The 23,308-nt window shown below is 43.9% G+C and overlaps 1 pseudogene; it reads left to right on the top strand.

Moving 5' to 3' along the window:
* Positions 1-22,890, top strand: part of LOC124018069 — a 118,053-nt pseudogene extending 95,163 nt beyond the window's left edge.
* Positions 22,891-23,308: the final 418 nt, after the last annotated feature.

The raw sequence follows: 23,308 nt of genomic DNA, 5'->3' as shown, positions 1-23,308 counted from the left end.
TACTCTGACCCCTAGATATACTCTGACCCCTAGATACTCTGGGGAGATACTCTGACCCCTAGATACTCTGGGGATATACTCTGACCCCTAGATACTCTGGGGATTTACTCTGACCCCTAGATACTCTGGGGATATACTCTGACCCCTAGATACACTGGGGATATACTCTGACCCCTAGGTACTCTGACCCCTAGATACCCTGGGGATATACTCTGACCTCTAGATACCCTGGGGATATACTCTGACCCCTAGATACCCTGGGGATATACTCTGACCCCTAGATACTCTGACCCCTAGATACTCTGACCCTTAGATACCCTGACCCCTAGATACTCTGACCCCTAGATACTCTGACCCCTAGATACCCTGACCCCTAGATACCCTGACCCCTAGATACTCTGACCCCTAGATACTCTGACCCCTAGATACTCTGACCCCTAGATACTCTGGGGATATACTCTGACCCCTAGATACTCTGGGGGTGTACTCTGACCCCTAGATACTCTGGGGAGATACTCTGACCCCTAGATACTCTGGGGAGATACTCTGACCCCTAGATACTCTGGGGATATACTCTGACCCCTAGATACTCTGGGGATATACTCTGACCCCTAGATACACTGGGGATATACTCTGACCCCTAGGTACTCTGACCCCTAGATACTCTGGGGATATACTCTGACCCCTAGATACTCTGTCCATTAGATACTCTGGGGATATACTCTGACCCCTAGATACTCTGGGGATATACTCTGACCCCTAGATACTCTGGGGATATACTCTGACCCCTAGATACTCTGGGGATATACTCTGACCCCTAGATACTCTGGGGATATACTCTGACCCCTAGATACTCTGGGGATATACTCTGACCCCTAGATACTCTGGGGATATACTCTGACCCCTAGATACTCTGGGGATATACTCTGACCCCTAGATACTCTGGGGATATACTCTGACCCCTAGATACTCTGGGGATATACTCTGACCCCTAGATACTCTGGGGATATACTCTGACCCCTAGATACTCTGACCCCTAGATACTCTGGGGAGATACTCTGACCCCTAGATACTCTGACCCCTAGATACTCTGGGGATATACTCTGACCCCTAGATACTCTGGGGATATACTCTGACCCCTAGATACTCTGGGGATATACTCTGACCCCTAGATACTCTGGGGATATACTCTGACCCCTAGATACTCTGACCCCTAGATACTCTGGGGATATACTCTGACCCCTAGATACTCTGGGGATATACTCTGACCCCTAGATACTCTGGGGATATACTCTGACCCCTAGATACTCTGGGGATATACTCTGACCCCTAGATACTCTGACCCCTAGATACTCTGACCCCTAGATACACTGGGGATATACTCTGACCCCTAGATACACTGGGGATATACTCTGACCCCTAGATACACTGGGGATATACTCTGACCCCTAGATACACTGGGGATATACTCTGACCCCTAGATACTCTGACCCCTAGATACACTGGGGATATACTCTGACCCCTAGATACTCTGGGGATATACTCTGACCCCTAGATACCCTGGGGATATACTCTGACCCCTAGATACTCTGGGGATATACTCTGACCCCTAGATACACTGGGGATATACTCTGACCCCTAGATACTCTGACCCCTAGATACCCTGGGGATATACTCTGACCCCTAGATACACTGGGGATATACTCTGACCCCTAGATACTCTGACCCCTAGATACTCTGACCCCTAGATACTCTGACCCCTAGATACTCTGACCCCTAGATACTCTGACCCCTAGATACTCTGACCTCTAGATACTCTGGGGATATACTCTGACCCTTAGATACTCTGGGGATATACTCTGACCCCTAGATACTCTGGGATATACTCTGACCCCTAGATACTCTGGGGATATACTCTGACCCCTAGATACTCTGACCCCTAGATACTCTGGGGATATACTCTGACCCCTAGATACTCTGGGATATACTCTGACCCCTAGATACTCTGGGGATATACTCTGACCCCTAGATACTCTGGGGATATACTCTGACCCCTAGATACTCTGGGGATATACTCTGACCCCTAGATACTCTGACCCCTAGATACTCTGGGGATATACTCTGACCCCTAGATACTCTGACCCCTAGATACTCTGGGGAGATACTCTGACCCCTAGATACTCTGACCCCTAGATACTCTGACCCCTAGATACTCTGACCCCTAGATACTCTGACCCCTAGATACTCTGACCCCTAGATACCCTGGGGAGATACTCTGACCCCTAGATACTCTGACCCCTAGATACCCTGACCCCTAGATACTCTGACCCCTAGATACTCTGACCCCTAGATACTCTGACCCCTAGATACTCTGACCCCTAGATACTCTGACCCCTAGATACTCTGGGGAGCTACTCTGACCCCTAGATACTCTGGGGAGATACTCTGACCCCTAGATACTCTGACCCCTAGATACTCTGACCCCTAGATACTCTGACCCCTAGATACTCTGACCCCTAGATACTCTGACCCCTAGATACCCTGGGGAGATACTCTGACCCCTAGATACTCTGACCCCTAGATACTCTGACCCCTAGATACTCTGACCCCTAGATACTCTGACCCCTAGATACTCTGACCCCTAGATACTCTGACCCCTAGATACTCTGACCCCTAGATACTCTGACCCCTAGATACTCTGACCCCTAGATACTCTGACCCCTAGATACTCTGACCCCTAGATACTCTGTATATACAGCACCAGTCAAACGTTCCAGGGTTCCTCATTCCAGAGTTTAATTATTATTATTTTACTATTTTCTACATTGTAGAATAACAGTGAAGACATCAAAACTATGAAATAACACATATGGAATCATGTAGTAACCAAACAAGTGTTTAACAAATTAAAATATATTTTAGATTCTTCAAAGTAGCCACCCTTTGCCTTGATGAGACCTTTGCACCCGCTTGGCATTCTCTCAACCAGCTTCACCTGGAATGCTTTTCCAACCTTCTTGAAGGAGTTCCCACATATGCTGAGCACTTGTTGGCTGTTTTTCCTTCACTCTGCGGTCCAACTCATCCCAAAACATCTCAATTGGGTGATTGTGGAGGCCAGGTCATCTGATGCAGCACTCCATCACTCTCCTTCTTGGTCAAATGGCCCTTACACAGCCTGGAGGTGTGTTGGGTCATTGTCCTGTTGAAAAACAGAGGATAGTCCCATTAAGCGCAAACCAGAAGTCTGCCTTGAATTCTAAATATATAATTGACAGTGTCACAGGCAAAGCACCCCCACATCATCACACCTCCTCCTCCATGCTTCGCGGTGGGAACCACACATGCTGAGGTCATCCGTTCACCTACTCTGTGTCTCACAAACATCGCAGATTTGGACTCATCAGACCAAAGGACAGATTTCCACCAGAAGCATTTATTTGGGCTGCAATCTGAGGCTGGTAACACTAATGAACTCATCCTCTGCAGCAGAGGTAACTCTGGGTCTTCCTTTCCTGTGGCGGTCCTCATGAGAGACAGTTTCACCACAGTGCTTGATGGTTGTTGCGACTGAACTTCATGTTTGACTGACCTTCATGTCTTAAAGTAATGATGGACTGTCGTTTCTCTTTGCTTATTTGAGCTGTTCTTGCCATAATATGGACTTGGTATTTTACCAAATAGGGTTATCTTCTGTATACCACCCCTACCTTGTCACAACACAACTGATTGGCTCAAAAGCATTAAGAAGGAAAGAAATTCCACAAATGAACTTTTAACAAGGCACAGCTGTTAATTGAAATGCATTCCAGATGACTACCTCATGAAGCTGGTTGAGAGAATGCCAAGAGTGTGCAAAGCTGTCATCAAGGCAAAGGGTGGCTACTTTGAAGAATCTCAAATATATTTTGATTTGTTTAACACTGTTTTGGTTACTACATGATTCCATATTTACGTGTTTACTGACTGTGTGTTCAGGGCCCAGCAGGAGGGTGTTTACTGACTGTGTGTTTACTGACTGTGACTGTGTGTGTTCAGGGCCCACCAGGAGTGTGTTTACTGACTGTGTGTGTTCAGGGCCCACCAGGAGTGTGTTTACTGACTGTGTGTGTTCAGGGCCCACCAGGAGTGTGTTTACTGACTGTGTGTGTTCAGGGCCCACCAGGAGTGTGTTTACTGACTGTGTGTGTTCAGGGCCCACCAGGAGTGTGTTTACTGACTGTGTGTGTTCAGGGCCCACCAGGAGTGTGTTTACTGACTGTGTGTGTTCAGGGCCCACCAGGAGTGTGTTTACTGACTGTGTGTGTTCAGGGCCCACCAGGAGTGTGTTTACTGACTGTGTGTTTACTGAATGTGTGTGTTCAGGGCCCACCAGGAGTGTGTTTACTGACTGTGTGTGTTCAGGGCCCACCAGGAGTGTGTTTACTGACTGTGTGTGTTCAGGGCCCACCAGGAGTGTGTTTACTGACTGTGTGTTCAGGGCCCACCAGGAGTGTGTTTACTGACTGTGTGTTCAGGGCCCACCAGGAGTGTGTTTACTGACTGTGTGTTTCACTGACTGTGTGTTTACTAACTGTGTGTGTTCAGGGCCCACCAGGAGTGTGTTTACTGACTGTGTGTTCAGGGCCTACCAGGAGTGTGTTTACTGACTGTGTGTTCAGGGCCCACCAGGAGTGTGTTTACTGACTGTGTGTGTTCAGGGCCCACCAGGAGTGTGTTTACTGACTGTGTGTTTACTGACTGTGTGTGTTCAGGGCCCACCAGGAGTGTGTTTACTGACTGTGTGTGTTCAGGGCCCACCAGGAGTGTGTTTACTGACTGTGTGTGTTCAGGGCCCACCAGGAGTGTGTTTACTCACTGTGTGTGTTCAGGGCCCACCAGCAGTGTGTTTACTGACTGTGTGTGTTCAGGGCCCACCAGGAGTGTGTTTACTGACTGTGTGTGTTCAGGGCCCACCAGGAGTGTGTTTACTGACTGTGTGTGTTCAGGGCCCACCAGGAGTGTGTTTACTGACTGTGTGTGTTCAGGGCCCACCAGGAGTGTGTAGAGGAGTGCTTCCTGCCCACCCTCCAGACCCTGCTGAATGCCCCGGCTACGTCTCCATTGGCCGAGGTGGACGTCACCAACGTAGCGGAGCTGCTGGTGGAGCTGACACGGCCCAGCTCTCTCATAAAGCCTGGAGACCCACGGGTAATATTTAATATATATATATATATATATATATATATATATATATATATATATATATAATAGTGATGGGGGGGGGGGGGTCCATAGATATACAGACCTCTAACACACAGGTAATATTTAATATAACCTCTATATAATAGTGATGGGGGGTCCATAGATATACAGACCTCTAACACACAGGTAATATTTAATATAACCTCTATATAATAGTGATGGGGGGGGGGGTCCATAGATATACAGACCTCTAACACACAGGTAATATTTAATATAACCTCTATATAATAGTGATGGGGGGTCCATAGATATACAGACCTCTAACACACAGGTATATTTAATATAACCTCTATATAATAGTGATGGGGGGGGTCCATAGATATACAGACCTCTAACACACAGGTAATGTTTAATATAACCTCTATATAACAGTGATGGGGGGGTCCATAGATATACAGACCTCTAACACACAGGTAATATTTAATATAACCTCTATATAACAGTGATGGGGGGTCCATAGATATACAGACCTCTAACACACAGGTAATATTTAATATAACCTCTATATAACAGTGATGGGGGGTCCATAGATATACAGACCTCTAACACACAGGTAATATTTAATATAACCTCTATATAATAGTGATGGGGGGGTCCATAGATATACAGACCTCTAACACACAGGTAATATTTAATATAACCTCTATATAATAGTGATGGGGGGGGGGGTCCATAGATATACAGACCTCTAACAACACAGGTAATATTTAATATAACCTCTATATAATAGTGATGGGGGGGGGTCCATAGATATACAGACCTCTAACACACAGGTAATATTTAATATAACCTCTATATAATAGTGATGGGGGGGTCCATAGATATACAGACCTCTAACACACAGGTAATATTTAATATAACCTCTATATAATAGTGATGGGGGGTCCATAGATATACAGACCTCTAACACACAGGTAATATTTAATATAACCTCTATATAATAGTGATGGGGGGGTGCATAGATATACAGACCTCTATATAATAGTGATGGGGGGGTCCATAGATATACAGACCTCTAACACACAGGTAATATTTAATATAACCTCTATATAATAGTGATGGGGGGGGGTCCATAGATATACAGACCTCTAACACACAGGTAATATTTAATATAACCTCTATATAATAGTGATGGGGGGGGGGGGTCCATAGATATACAGACCTCTATATAATAGTGATGGGGGTCCATAGATATACAGACCTCTAACACACAGGTAATATTTAATATAACCTCTATATAATAGTGATGGGGGGTCCATAGATATACAGACCTCTAACACACAGGTAATATTTAATATAACCTCTATATAATAGTGATGGGGGTCCATAGATATACAGACCTCTAACACACAGGTAATATTTAATATAACCTCTATATAATAGTGATGGGGGGGTCCATAGATATACAGACCTCTAACACACAGGTAATATTTAATATAACCTCTATATAATAGTGATGGGGGGGGGGGGGGTCCATAGATATACAGACCTCTAACACACAGGTAATATTTAATATAACCTCTATATAATAGTGATGGGGGGGGTCCATAGATATACAGACCTCTAACACACAGGTAATATTTAATATAACCTCTATATAATAGTGATGGGGGTCCATAGATATGCAGACCTCTAACACACAGGTAATATTTAATATAACCTCTATATAATAGTGATGGGGGGGGGGGGTCCATAGATATACAGACCTCTAACACACAGGTAATATTTAATATAACCTCTATATAATAGTGATGGGGGGTGTCTATAGATATACAGACCTCTAACACACAGGTAATATTTAATATAACCTCTATATAATAGTGATGGGGGGGGGGGGTCCATAGATATACAGACCTCTAACACACAGGTAATATTTAATATAACCTCTATATAATAGTGATGGGGGGGGGGTCCATAGATATACAGACCTCTAACACACAGGTAATATTTAATATAACCTCTATATAATAGTGATGGGGGGTCCATAGATATACAGACCTCTAACACACAGGTAATATTTAATATAACCTCTATATAATAGTGATGGGGGGGGTGGGGTCCATAGATATACAGACCTCTAACACACAGGTAATATTTAATATAACCTCTATATAATAGTGATGGGGGGGGGGTCCATAGATAGACAGACCTCTAACACACAGGTAATATTTAATATAACCTCTATATAATAGTGATGGGGGGGGGGTCCATAGATAGACAGACCTCTAACACACAGGTAATATTTAATATAACCTCTATATAATAGTGATGGGGGGTGTCTATAGATATACAGACCTCTAACACACAGGTAATATTTAATATAACCTCTATATAATAGTGATGGGGGGGGGGGTCCATAGATAGACAGACCTCTAACACACAGGTAATATTTAATATAACCTCTATATAATAGTGATGGGGGGGTCTATAGATATACAGACCTCTAACACACAGGTAATATTTAATATAACCTCTATATAATAGTGATGGGGGGGGGGGTCCATAGATATACAGACCTCTAACACACAGGTAATATTTAATATAACCTCTATATAATAGTGATGGGGGGGTCCATAGATATACAGACCTCTAACACACAGGTAATATTTAATATAACCTCTATATAATAGTGATGGGGGGGGGGGTCCATAGATATACAGACCTCGAACACACAGGTAATATTTAATATAACCTCTATATAATAGTGATGGGGGGTCCATAGATATACAGACCTCTAACACACAGGTAATATTTAATATAACCTCTATATAATAGTGATGGGGGGGGGGTCCATAGATATACAGACCTCTAACACACAGGTAATATTTAATATAACCTCTATATAATAGTGATGGGGGGTCCATAGATATACAGACCTCTAACACACAGGTAATATTTAATATAACCTCTATATAATAGTGATGGGGGGGGGGGTCCATAGATATACAGACCTCTAACACACAGGTAATATTTAATATAACCTCTATATAATAGTGATGGGGGGGTCCATAGATATACAGACCTCTAACACACAGGTAATATTTAATATAACCTCTATATAATACTGATGGGGGGGTCCATAGATATACAGACCTCTAACACACAGGTAATATTTAATATAACCTCTATATAATAGTGATGGGGGGTCCATAGATATACAGACCTCTAACACACAGGTAATATTTAATATAACCTCTATATAATAGTGATGGGGGGGGGTCCATAGATATACAGACCTCTAACACACAGGTAATATTTAATATAACCTCTATATAATAGTGATGGGGGGGGGGGTCCATAGATATACAGACCTCTAACACACAGGTAATATTTAATATAACCTCTATATAATAGTGATTGGGGGGGGGGTCCATAGATATACAGACCTCTAACACACAGGTAATATTTAATATAACCTCTATATAATAGTGATGGGGGGGGGGTCCATAGATATACAGACCTCTAACACACAGGTAATATTTAATATAACCTCTATATAATAGTGATGGGGGGGTCCATAGATATACAGACCTCTAACACACAGGTAATATTTAATATAACCTCTATATAATAGTGATGGGGGGGGGGTCCATAGATATACAGACCTCTAACACACAGGTAATATTTAATATAACCTCTATATAATAGTGATGGGGGGGGGGGTCCATAGATATACAGACCTCTAACACACAGGTAATATTTAATATAACCTCTATATAATAGTGATGGGGGGTCCATAGATATACAGACCTCTAACACACAGGTAATATTTAATATAACCTCTATATAATAGTGATGGGGGGGGGGGTCCATAGATATACAGACCTCTAACACACAGGTAATATTTAATATAACCTCTATATAATAGTGATGGGGGGGGGGTCCATAGATATACAGACCTCTAACACACAGGTAATATTTAATATAACCTCTATATAATAGTGATGGGGGGGGGGTCCATAGATATACAGACCTCTAACACACAGGTAATGTTTAATATAACCTCTATATAATAGTGATGGGGGGGTGGGGGTCCATAGATATGCAGACCTCTAACACACAGGTAATATTTAATATAACCTCTATATAATAGTGATGGGGGGTCCATAGATATACAGACCTCTAACACACAGGTAATATTTAATATAACCTCTATATAATAGTGATGGGGGGGTCCATAGATATACAGACCTCTAACACACAGGTAATATTTAATATAACCTCTATATAATAGTGATGGGGGTCCATAGATATACAGACCTCTAACACACAGGTAATATTTAATATAACCTCTATATAATAGTGATGGGGGGGGGGGTCCATAGATATACAGACCTCTAACACACAGGTAATATTTAATATAACCTCTATATAATAGTGATGGGGGGGTCCATAGATATACAGACCTCTAACACACAGGTAATATTTAATATAACCTCTATATAATAGTGATGGGGGGTCTATAGATATACAGACCTCTAACACACAGGTAATATTTAATATAACCTCTATATAATAGTGATGGGGGGTGGGGGGTCCATAGATATACAGACCTCTAACACACAGGTAATATTTAATATAACCTCTATATAATAGTGATGGGGGGGGGGGTCCATAGATATACAGACCTCTAACACACAGGTAATATTTAATATAACCTCTATATAATAGTGATGGGGGGGGGGTCCATAGATAGACAGACCTCTAACACACAGGTAATATTTAATATAACCTCTATATAATAGTGATGGGGGGTGTCCATAGATATACAGACCTCTAACACACAGGTAATATTTAATATAACCTCTATATAATAGTGATGGGGGGGGGGGGGGTCCATAGATATACAGACCTCTAACACACAGGTAATATTTAATATAACCTCTATATAATAGTGATGGGGGGGTCCATAGATATACAGACCTCTAACACACAGGTAATATTTAATATAACCTCTATATAATAGTGATGGGGGGGGGGGGTCCATAGATATACAGACCTCTAACACACAGGTAATATTTAATATAACCTCTATATAATAGTGATGGGGGGGGGTCCATAGATATACAGACCTCTAACACACAGGTAATATTTAATATAACCTCTATATAATAGTGATGGGGGGGGGTCCATAGATATACAGACCTCTAACACACAGGTAATATTTAATATAACCTCTATATAATAGTGATGGGGGGTCCATAGATATACAGACCTCTAACACACAGGTAATATTTAATATAACCTCTATATAATAGTGATGGGGGGGGGGGTCCATAGATATACAGACCTCTAACACACAGGTAATATTTAATATAACCTCTATATAATAGTGATGGGGGGGTCCATAGATATACAGACCTCCATAGATATACAGACCTCTAACACACAGGTAATATTTAATATAACCTCTATATAATAGTGATGGGGGGGGGTCCATAGATATACAGACCTCTAACACACAGGTAATATTTAATATAACCTCTATATAATAGTGATGGGGGGGTCCATAGATATACAGACCTCTAACACACAGGTAATATTTAATATAACCTCTATATAATACTGATGGGGGGTCCATAGATATACAGACCTCTAACACACAGGTAATATTTAATATAACCTCTATATAATAGTGATGGGGGTCCATAGATATACAGACCTCTAACACACAGGTAATATTTAATATAACCTCTATATAATAGTGATGGGGGGGGGGGTCCATAGATATACAGACCTCTAACACACAGGTAATATTTAATATAACCTCTATATAATAGTGATGGGGGGGGGGGGTCCATAGATATACAGACCTCTAACACACAGGTAATATTTAATATAACCTCTATATAATAGTGATGGGGGGGGGTCCATAGATATACAGACCTCTAACACACAGGTAATATTTAATATAACCTCTATATAATAGTGATGGGGGGGTCCATAGATATACAGACCTCTAACACACAGGTAATATTTAATATAACCTCTATATAATAGTGATGGGGGGGGGGTCCATAGATATACAGACCTCTAACACACAGGTAATATTTAATATAACCTCTATATAATAGTGATGGGGGGGGGGGGTCCATAGATATACAGACCTCTAACACACAGGTAATATTTAATATAACCTCTATATAATAGTGATGGGGGGGTCCATAGATATACAGACCTCTAACACACAGGTAATATTTAATATAACCTCTATATAATAGTGATGGGGGGGGGGGGGTCCATAGATATACAGACCTCTAACACACAGGTAATATTTAATATAACCTCTATATAATAGTGATGGGGGGGTCCATAGATATACAGACCTCTAACACACAGGTAATATTTAATATAACCTCTATATAATAGTGATGGGGGTCCATAGATATACAGACCTCTAACACACAGGTAATATTTAATATAACCTCTATATAATAGTGATGGGGGGGGGTCCATAGATATACAGACCTCTAACACACAGGTAATATTTAATATAACCTCTATATAATAGTGATGGGGGGTGGGGGTCCATAGATATGCAGACCTCTAACACACAGGTAATATTTAATATAACCTCTATATAATAGTGATGGGGGGGGGTCCATAGATATACAGACCTCTAACACACAGGTAATATTTAATATAACCTCTATATAATAGTGATGGGGGGGGGGTCCATAGATATACAGACCTCTAACACACAGGTAATATTTAATATAACCTCTATATAATAGTGATGGGGGGTCTATAGATATACAGACCTCTAACACACAGGTAATATTTAATATAACCTCTATATAATAGTGATGGGGGGGGGGTCCATAGATATACAGACCTCTAACACACAGGTAATATTTAATATAACCTCTATATAATAGTGATGGGGGGGTCCATAGATATACAGACCTCTAACACACAGGTAATATTTAATATAACCTCTATATAATAGTGATGGGGGGTCCATAGATATACAGACCTCTAACACACAGGTAATGTTTAATATAACCTCTATATAATAGTGATGGGGGGTGGGGGGTCCATAGATATACAGACCTCTAACACACAGGTAATATTTAATATAACCTCTATATAATAGTGATGGGGGTCCATAGATATACAGACCTCTAACACACAGGTAATATTTAATATAACCTCTATATAATATGGTAGAGCATGGCGCTTGTAACGCCAGGGTAGTGGGTTCGATCCCCGGGACCACCCATACGTAGAATGTATGCACATGACTGTAAGTCGCTTTGGATAAAAGCGTCTGCTAAATGGCATATATTTATTTATTTATATTATATAATAGTGATGGGGGGTCCATAGATATACAGACCTCTAACACACAGGTAATATTTAATATAACCTCTATATAATAGTGATGGGGGGGGTCCATAGATATACAGACCTCTAACACACAGGTAATGTTTAATATAACCTCTATATAATAGTGATGGGGGGGGGGGTCCATAGATATACAGACCTCTAACACACAGGTAATATTTAATATAACCTCTATATAATAGTGATGGGGGGGGTCCATAGATATACAGACCTCTAACACACAGGTAATATTTAATATAACCTCTATATAATAGTGATGGGGGTCCATAGATATACAGACCTCTAACACACAGGTAATATTTAATATAACCTCTATATAATAGTGATGGGGGGGGTCCATAGATATACAGACCTCTAACACACAGGTAATATTTAATATAACCTCTATATAATAGTGATGGGGGGGTCCATAGATATACAGACCTCTAACACACAGGTAATATTTAATATAACCTCTATATAATAGTGATGGGGGGGGGGGTGCATATCACAATATTATTTTGGTCCATTATATCAATACTATCAATAGATTTTGTAAAAAATAAAAAATAATGCTAATTTTTGTAGCGCTATTTCAATAAAATCACAATACATGTAGAATCACAATACACGTAGAATCACAATACATGTAGAATCACAATACACGTAGAATCACAATACACGTAGAATCACAATACATGTAGAATCACAATACATGTAGAATCACAATACACGTAGAATCACAATACACGTAGAATCACAATACATGTAGAATCACAATACACGTAGAATCACAATACATGTAGAACCACAATACACGTAGAATCATGAGAATCACAATACACGTAGAATCATGAGAATCACAATACACGTAGAATCACAATACACGTAGAATCACAATACACGTAGAATCACAATACACGTAGAATCATGAGAATCACTATACATGTAGAATCACAATAAACATAGAATCATGAGAATCACAATACATGTAGAATCACAATACACGTAGAATCACAATACACGTAGAATCACAATACACGTAGAATCACAATACACGTAGAATCACAATACATGTAGAATCATGAGAATCACAATACACGTGGAATCACAATACACTGAATCACAATACACGTAGAATCACAATACACGTAGAATCACAATACATGTAGAATCACAATACACGTGAGAATCACAATACATGTAGAATCACAATACATGTAGAATCACAATACACGTAGAATCACAATACACGTAGAATCACAATACACGTAGAATCACAATACACGTAGAATCACAATACATGTAGAATCACAATACATGTAGAACCACAATACATGTAGAATCATGAGATTCACAATACACGTAGAATCACAATACACGTAGAATCATGAGAACCACAATACATGTAGAATCATGAGATTCACAATACACGTAGAATCACAATAAACGTAGAATCATGAGAATCACAATACATGTAGAATCACAATACATGTAGAATCACAATACACGTAGAATCACAATACATGTAGAATCACAATACACGTAGAATCACAATACACGTAGAATCACAATACATGTAGAACCACAATACACGTAGAATCACAATACATGTAGAATCATGAGAATCACAATACACGTAGAATCACAATACATGTAGAACCACAATACACGTAGAATCACAATACATGTAGAACCACAATACATGTAGAATCACAATACATGTAGAATCATGAGAATCACAATACACGTAGAATCACAATACACGTAGAATCACAATACACGTAGAATCATGAGAATCACTATACATGTAGAATCACAATAAACGTAGAATCATGAGAATCACAATACACGTAGAATCACAATACACGTAGAATCACAATACACGTAGAATCACAATACACGTAGAATCACAATACACGTAGAATCACAATACATGTAGAACCACAATACATGTAGAATCACAATACATGTAGAATCATGAGAATCACAATACACGTAGAATCACAATACATGTAGAATCACAATACACGTAGAATCACAATACACGTAGAATCACAATACACGTAGAATCATGAGAATCACAATACACGTAGAATCACAATACACGTAGAATCATGAGAATCACAATACACGTAGAATCACAATACATGTAGAATCACAATACACGTAGAATCACAATACACGTAGAATCACAATACACGTAGAATCACAATACATGTAGAATCATGAGATTCACAATACACGTAGAATCACAATACACGTAGAATCACAATACACGTAGAATCATGAGAATCACAATACATGTAGAATCACAATAAACGTAGAATCATGAGAATCACAATACATGTAGAATCACAATACATGTAGAATCACAATACACGTAGAATCACAATACATGTAGAATCACAATACACGTAGAATCACAATACACGTAGAATCACAATACATGTAGAATCACAATACACGTAGAATCACAATACATGTAGAATCACAATACACGTAGAATCACAATACACGTAGAATCACAATACATGTAGAACCACAATACATGTAGAATCACAATACATGTAGAATCATGAGAATCACAATACACGTAGAATCACAATACATGTAGAATCATGAGAATCACAATACACGTAGAATCACAATGCATGTAGAACCACAATACACGTAGAATCACAATACATGTAGAACCACAATACATGTAGAATCACAATACATGTAGAATCATGAGAATCACAATACACGTAGAATCACAATACACGTAGAATCACAATTCATGTAGAATCACAATACACGTAGAATCACAATACACGTAGAATCATGAGAATCACAATACACGTAGAATCATGAGAATCACAATACACGTAGAATCATGAGAATCACAATACACGTAGAATCACAATACACGTAGAATCACAATACACGTAGAATCACAATACACGTAGAATCACAATACACGTAGAATCACAATACATGTAGAATCACAATACATTAATTACTGGTCTCATCACTCTGTCTGAAGTGTCTGGAGGCTAAACGTGTGTGTGTGTGTGTGTGTGTGTGTGTGTGTGTGTGTGTGTGTGTGTGTGTGTGTGTGTGTGTGTGTGTGTGTGTGTGTGTGTGTGTGTGTGTGTGTGTGTGTGTGTGTGTGTGCTCAGGAGGTGTGTTACATGACCACCTGGCAGTGACCCTGTGTGGTGAGATGCTGAAGGACCCGTCAGCTCCCGAAGTCCCCTGTTACCAAAGTCCTGAACAGTCTGGAGCTCAGTGCTGATGGCAACACAACTAGAGACCTGGTGACCCTGTTACAACAAGTTACACAGGTACAGTACTGACAACACCACCTGGTGACCCAGTTACAACACCTGGTGACCCTGTTACAACACCTGGTGACCCTGTTACAACACAACACCTGGTGACCCTGTTACAACACCTGGTGACCCTGTTACAACACCTGGTGACCCTGTTACAACACCTGGTGACCCTGTTACAACACCTGGTGACCCTGTTACAACACCTGGTGACCCTGTTACAACACCTGGTGACCCTGTTACAACACCTGGTGACCCTGTTACAACACCTGGTGACCCTGGTACAACACCTGGTGACCCTGTTACAACACCTGGTGACCCTGGTACAACACCACACCTGGTGACCCTGTTACAACACCTGGTGACCCTGTTACAACACCTGGTGACCCTGTTACAACACCTGGTGACCCTGTTACAACAAGTTACACAGGTACAGTACTGACAACAACACCTGGTGACCCTGTTACAACACCTGGTGACCCTGTTACAACAAGTTACACAGGTACAGTACTGACAACACCTGGTGACCCTGTTACAACACCTGGTGACCCTGTTACAACAAGTTACACAGGTACAGTACTGACAACAACACCTGGTGACTCTGTTACAACACCTGGTGACCCTGTTACAACACCTGGTGACCCTGTTACAACACAACACCTGGTGACCCTGTTACAACACCTGGTGACCCTGTTACAACACCTGGTGACCCTGTTACAACACCTGGTGACCCTGTTACAACACCTGGTGACCCTGTTACAACACCTGGTGACCCTGTTACAACACCTGGTGACCCTGTTACAACACCTGGTGACCCTGTTACAACACCTGGTGACCCTGTTACAACACCTGGTGACCCTGTTACAACACCTGGTGACCCTGTTACAACACCTGGTGACCCTGTTACAACACCTGGTGACCCTGTTACAACACCTGGTGACCCTGTTACAACACCTGGTGACCCTGTTACAACACCTGGTGACCCTGTTACAACACCTGGTGACCCTGTTACAACACCTGGTGACCCTGTTACAACACCTGGTGACCCTGTTACAACACCTGGTGACCCTGTTACAACACCTGGTGACCCTGTTACAACACCTGGTGACCCTGTTACAACACCTGGTGACCCTGTTACACCACCTGGTGACCCTGTTACAACACCTGGTGAACCTGTTACAACACCTGGTGACCCTGTTACAACACCACACCTGGTGACCCTGTTACAACACCTGGTGACCCTGTTACAGCACCTGGTGACCCTGTTACAACACCTGGTGACCCTGTTACAACACAACACCTGGTGACCCTGTTACAACACCTGGTGACCCTGTTACAACACCTGGTGACCCTGTTACAACACCTGGTGACCCTGTTACAACACCTGGTGACCCTGGTACAACACCTGGTGACCCTGTTACAAAACCTGGTGACCCTGTTACAACACCTGGTGACCCTGTTACAACACCTGGTGACCCTGTTACAACACCTGGTGACCCTGTTACAACAAGTTACACAGGTACAGTACTGACAACAACACCTGGTGACCCTGTTACAACACCTGGTGACCCTGTTACAACACCTGGTGACCCTGTTACAACACCTGGTGACCCTGTTACAACACCTGGTGACCCTGGTACAACACCTGGTGACCCTGTTACAACACCTGGTGACCCTGTTACAACACCTGGTGACCCTGTTACAACACCTGGTGACCCTGTTACAACACCTGGTGACCCTGTTACAACACCTGGTGACCCTGTTACAACACCACACCTGGTGACCCTGTTACAACACCTGGTGACCCTGGTACAACACCTGGTGACCCTGGTACAACACCTGGTGACCCTGTTACAACACCACACCTGGTGACCCTGTTACAACACCTGGTGACCCTGTTACAACACAACACCTGGTGACCCTGTTACAACACCTGGTGACCCTGTTACAACACAACACCTGGTGACCCTGTTACAACACAACACCTGGTGACCCTGTTACAACACCTGGTGACCCTGGTACAACACCTGGTGACCCTGTTACAACACCTGGTGACCCTGTTACAACAAGTTACACAGGTACAGTACTGACAACAACACCTGGTGACCCTGTTACAACACCTGGTGACCCTGTTACAACACCTGGTGACCCTGTTACAACACCTGGTGACCCTGTTACAACACCTGGTGACCCTGTTACAACACCTGGTGACCCTGTTACAACACCTGGTGACCCTGTTACAACACCTGGTGACCCTGTTACAACACAACACCTGGTGACCCTGTTACAACACAACACCTGGTGACCCTGTTACAACACCTGGTGACCCTGTTACAACACCTGGTGACCCTGTTACAACACCTGGTGACCCTGTTACAACACAACACCTGGTGACCCTGGTACAACACCTGGTGACCCTGTTACAACACAACACCTGCTGACCCTGTTACAACACCTGGTGACCCTGTTACAACACCTGGTGACCCTGTTACAACACCTGGTGACCCTGTTACAACACCTGGTGACCCTGTTACAACACAACACCTGGTGACCCTGGTACAACACCTGGTGACCCTGTTACAACACCTGGTGACCCTGTTACAACACCTGGTGACCCTGTTACAACACCTGGTGACCCTGTTACAACACCTGGTGACCCTGTTACAACACCTGGTGACCCTGTTACAACAAGTTACACAGGTACAGTACTGACAACAACACCTGGTGACCCTGTTACAACACCTGGTGACCCTGTTACAACACAACACCTGGTGACCCTGTTACAACACCTGGTGACCCTGTTACAACACCTGGTGACCCTGTTACAACACCTGGTGACCCTGTTACAACACAACACCTGGTGACCCTGGTACAACACCTGGTGACCCTGTTACAACACCTGGTGACCCTGTTACAACACCTGGTGACCCTGTTACAACACCTGGTGACCCTGTTACAACACCTGGTGACCCTGTTACAACACCTGGTGACCCTGTTACAACACCTGGTGACCCTGTTACAACAAGTTACACAGGTACAGTACTGACAACAACACCTGGTGACCCTGTTACAACACCTGGTGACCCTGTTACAACACCTGGTGACCCTGTTACAACACCTGGTGACCCAGTTACAACACCTGGTGACCCTGTTACAACACAACACCTGGTGACCCTGTTACAACACCTGGTGACCCTGGTACAACACCTGGTGACCCTGTTACAACACCTGGTGACCCTGTTACAACACCTGGTGACCCTGTTACAACACCTGGTGACCCTGTTACAACACCTGGTGACCCTGGTACAACACAACACCTGGTGACACCAAACTAACTCATGTCTGTGTAGGAGGTGAAGGATCGTATCGCTCTGCGTGCTGTGGAGAAGCTGATTGGACAACTGCAGAACTCCAACAACCAACCAGATCTCAGCACTACGACACTACAGCCTGTAGATGTCAACACTGAGGGTAAAGAGAGAGGAGACTACTACTGAGGGTAGAGAGAGAGGAGACTACTACTGAGGGTAGAGAGAGAGGAGACTACTACTGAGGGTAGAGAGAGAGAGGAGACTACTACTGAGGGTAGAGAGAGAGAGAGGAGACTACTACTGAGGGTAGAGAGAGAGAGACTACTACTGAGGGTAGAGAGGAGAGACTACTACTGAGGAGTAGAGAGAGGGTAAAGAGAGGAGACTACTACTGAGGGTAGAGAGAGAGAGGAGACTACTACTGAGGGTAGAGAGAGAGAGGAGACTACTACTGAGGGTAGAGAGAGAGAGGAGACTACTACTGAGGGTAGAGAGAGAGAGGAGACTACTACTGAGGGTAGAGAGAGAGAGACTACTACTGAGGGCAGAGAGAGGGAGACTACTACTGAGGGTAGAGAGAGAGAGGAGACTACTACTGAGGGTAGAGAGAGAGAGAGACTACTACTGAGGGTAGAGAGAGAGGAGACTACTACTGAGGGTAGAGAGAGAGGAGACTACTACTGAGGGTAGAGAGAGAGGAGACTACTACTGAGGGTAGAGAGAGAGAGGAGACTACTACTGAGGGTAGAGAGAGAGAGGAGACTACTACTGAGGGTAGAGAGAGAGGAGACTACTACTGAGGGTAGAGAGAGAGAGAGACTACTACTGAGGGTAGAGAGAGAGGAGACTACTACTGAGGGTAGAGAGAGGAGACTACTACTGAGGGTAGAGAGAGAGGAGACTACTACTGAGGGTAGAGAGAGAGGAGACTACTACTGAGGGTAGAGAGAGAGGAGACTACTACTGAGGGTAGAGAGAGAGAGGAGACTACTACTGAGGGTAGAGAGAGAGAGGAGACTACTACTGAGGGTAGAGAGAGGAGACTACTACTGAGGGTAGAGAGAGAGAGGAGACTACTACTGACTGAGAGAGGAGACTACTACTGAGGGTAGAGAGAGAGGAGACTACTACTGAGGGTAGAGAGACTACTGAGGGTAGAGAGAGGAGACTACTACTGAGGGTAGAGAGAGAGGAGACTACTACTGAGGGTAGAGAGAGAGGAGACTACTGAGGGTAGAGAGAGGAGAGACTACTACTGAGGGTAGAGAGAGAGAGGAGACTACTACTGAGGGTAGAGAGAGGAGACTACTACTGAGGGTAGAGAGAGGAGACTACTACTGAGGGTAGAGAGAGAGGACTACTACTGAGGGTAGAGAGAGGAGACTACTACTGAGGGTAGAGAGAGAGACTACTGAGGGTAGAGAGAGGGAGACTACTACTGAGGGTAGAGAGAGAGAGACTACTGAGGGTAGAGAGAGAGAGACTACTACTGAGGGTAGAGAGAGAGAGGAGACTACTACTGAGAGAGAGAGAGGAGACTACTACTGAGGGTAGAGAGAGGGAGACTACTACTGAGGGTAGAGAGAGAGAGACTACTGAGGGTAGAGAGAGGAGACTACTACTGAGGGTAGAGAGAGAGAGACTACTACTGAGGGTAGAGAGAGAGGATACTACTACTGAGGGTAGAGAGAGAGGGAGACTACTACTGAGGGTAGAGAGAGAGGAGACTACTACTGAGGGTAGAGAGAGGAGACTACTACTGAGGGTAGAGAGAGAGACTACTACTGAGGGTAGAGAGAGAGGAGACTACTACTGAGGGTAGAGAGAGAGGAGACTACTACTGAGGGTAGAGAGAGAGGAGACTACTACTGAGGGTAGAGAGAGAGGGAGACTACTACTGAGGGTAGAGAGAGAGAGACTACTACTGAGGGTAGAGAGAGAGAGGAGACTACTACTGAGGGTAGAGAGAGAGAGACTACTACTGAGGGTAGAGAGAGGAGACTACTACTGAGGGTAGAGAGAGAGGAGACTACTACTGAGGGTAGAGAGAGAGGAGACTACTACTGAGGGTAGAGAGAGAGGAGACTACTACTGAGGGTAGAGAGAGAGGAGACTACTACTGAGGGTAGAGAGAGAGGAGACTACTACTGAGGGTAGAGAGAGGAGAGACTACTACTGAGGGTAGAGAGAGGAGAGACTACTACTGAGGGTAGAGAGAGGAGAGACTACTACTGAGGGTAGAGAGAGGAGAGACTACTACTGAGGGTAGAGAGAGAGGAGACTACTACTGAGGGTAGAGAGAGAGGAGAGTCTACTACTGAGGGTAGAGAGAGGAGAGACTACTACTGAGGGTAGAGAGAGGAGAGACTACTACTGAGGATAGAGAGAGGAGAGACTACTACTGAGGATAGAGAGGAGAGACTACTACTGAGGGTAGAGAGAGGAGAGACTACTACTGAGGGTAGTGGGTCATGTTACTGTTAGACTGAATCAGATGACATGGAGAGAGAGAGGTGTAACTCCTAAGTCTTCATCTCTACAGAGGCTGCCGACCAGGACCTGGACCAGTCTGCCAAGAGGCCCAGGAGAGGTATCACTCAGTCTTACACACTTCCTGCTAACCTCTGACACGGTTGAGCACCACTAACAGTTGATCGTGTGTGTGTGTGTGTGTGTGTGTGTGTGTGTGTGTGTGTGTGTGTGTGTGTGTGTGTGTGTGTGTGTGTGTGTGTGTGTGTGTGTGTGTGTGTGTGTGTGTGTGTGTGTGTGTGTGTGTGTGTGTGTGTGTGTGTGTGTGTGTAGGTCAGAGGAAACCCTCCACAGTCAAAAAAGCCAAGAAGTCCAGCAGATCGGCAGAGTCCTCCGAGGAGAGGTGAGAGGAGGGGAGGAGAAGTTAATCGTCCCTGAATGTTGAAATGGATTCGTTCTGTATATCACCTTTAATTTCTCCCTCCTCCTCTCTGTCCGTCTCCCTCCTCCTCCTCTCCATCTGCCTCCCTTCTCCTCTCCGTCTCCCTCTCCCCCCTCTTCCTCTCCATCTGTCTCCTTCCCCGTCTGTCTCCCTGCCCCTCCTCTCCTTCCTCTCCATCTCTCTCCCTCCCCCTCCTCTCCATCTGTCTCCCTGCCCCTCCTCCTCTCCATGTCCCTCCCTCTCTCCTCTCCATGTCCCTTCTCTTCTCCATGTCCCCCCCTCCTCCTCTCCATCTGCCTCCCTTCTCCTCTCCATGTCCCTCTCCCCTCCTCCTCTCCATCTGCCTCCCTTCTCCTCTCCATGTCCTTCTCCTCTCCATGTCCCTCTCCCCTCCTCTCCATCTGTCTCCTTCCCCTGTCTGTCCCCCTCCTCCTCTCCTTCCTCTCCATCTGTCTCCCTCCCCCTCTTCCTCTCCTTCTCCCTCCATAGTGATGGGGAGAATGTTCCAGACTCGGTGCCGGTACCCCGTTCGTCCCGCCGGGCCAAGACGGCAGCTTTGGACAAAACCAGACTGGACCTCAGTGCCCTCATCAACCAGGAGGCCAACACCTCGTAGAGTCCCACGTCAGATAGGGTAGAGAGGTCAGGATGCCTAGTGGAATCAGTAATGTATCAGAGTAGTGGACATGTAGATTAACAGGTTTAGAGACGGAAGGAATTCCTATCATCAACCTGAATGAAAAATGTGATTTTATTCGATTAAATAAACTATTAAACTTCCTGCTTCCTGTTGTGTCTCTCTGCTGTAATTATCCCTTTGTTATTGAGCTCTGTGTTCCTCCAGGTAGTCCCATTGAGCTCTGTCTCCCTCCAGGTAGTCCCATTGAGCTCTGTCTCCCTCCAGGTAGTCCCATTGAGCTCTGTCTCCCTCCAGGTAGTCCCATTGAGCTCTGTCTCCCTCCAGGTAGTCCCATTGAGCTCTGTCTCCCTCCACTCTGTCTCCCTCCAGGTAGTCCCATTGAGCTCTGTCTCCTCCAGGTAGTCCCATTGAGCTCTGTCTCCCCTCCAGGTAGTCCCAGTCCCAGGTTCCCATTGAGCTCTGTCTCCCTCCAGGTAGTCCCATTGAGCTCTGTCTCCCTCCAGGAAGTCCCATTGAGGTCAGGAGTACTCTGTATCCCTCCAGGAAGTCCCATTGAGCT

This window comes from Oncorhynchus gorbuscha, unplaced genomic scaffold (genome assembly GCF_021184085.1).
Source record: "Oncorhynchus gorbuscha isolate QuinsamMale2020 ecotype Even-year unplaced genomic scaffold, OgorEven_v1.0 Un_scaffold_387, whole genome shotgun sequence".
Lineage (NCBI taxonomy): Eukaryota > Metazoa > Chordata > Actinopteri > Salmoniformes > Salmonidae > Oncorhynchus > Oncorhynchus gorbuscha.
The sequence above is the reverse complement of the archived record's forward strand: the minus strand, read 5'-3'. Positions and strand labels throughout refer to the sequence as shown.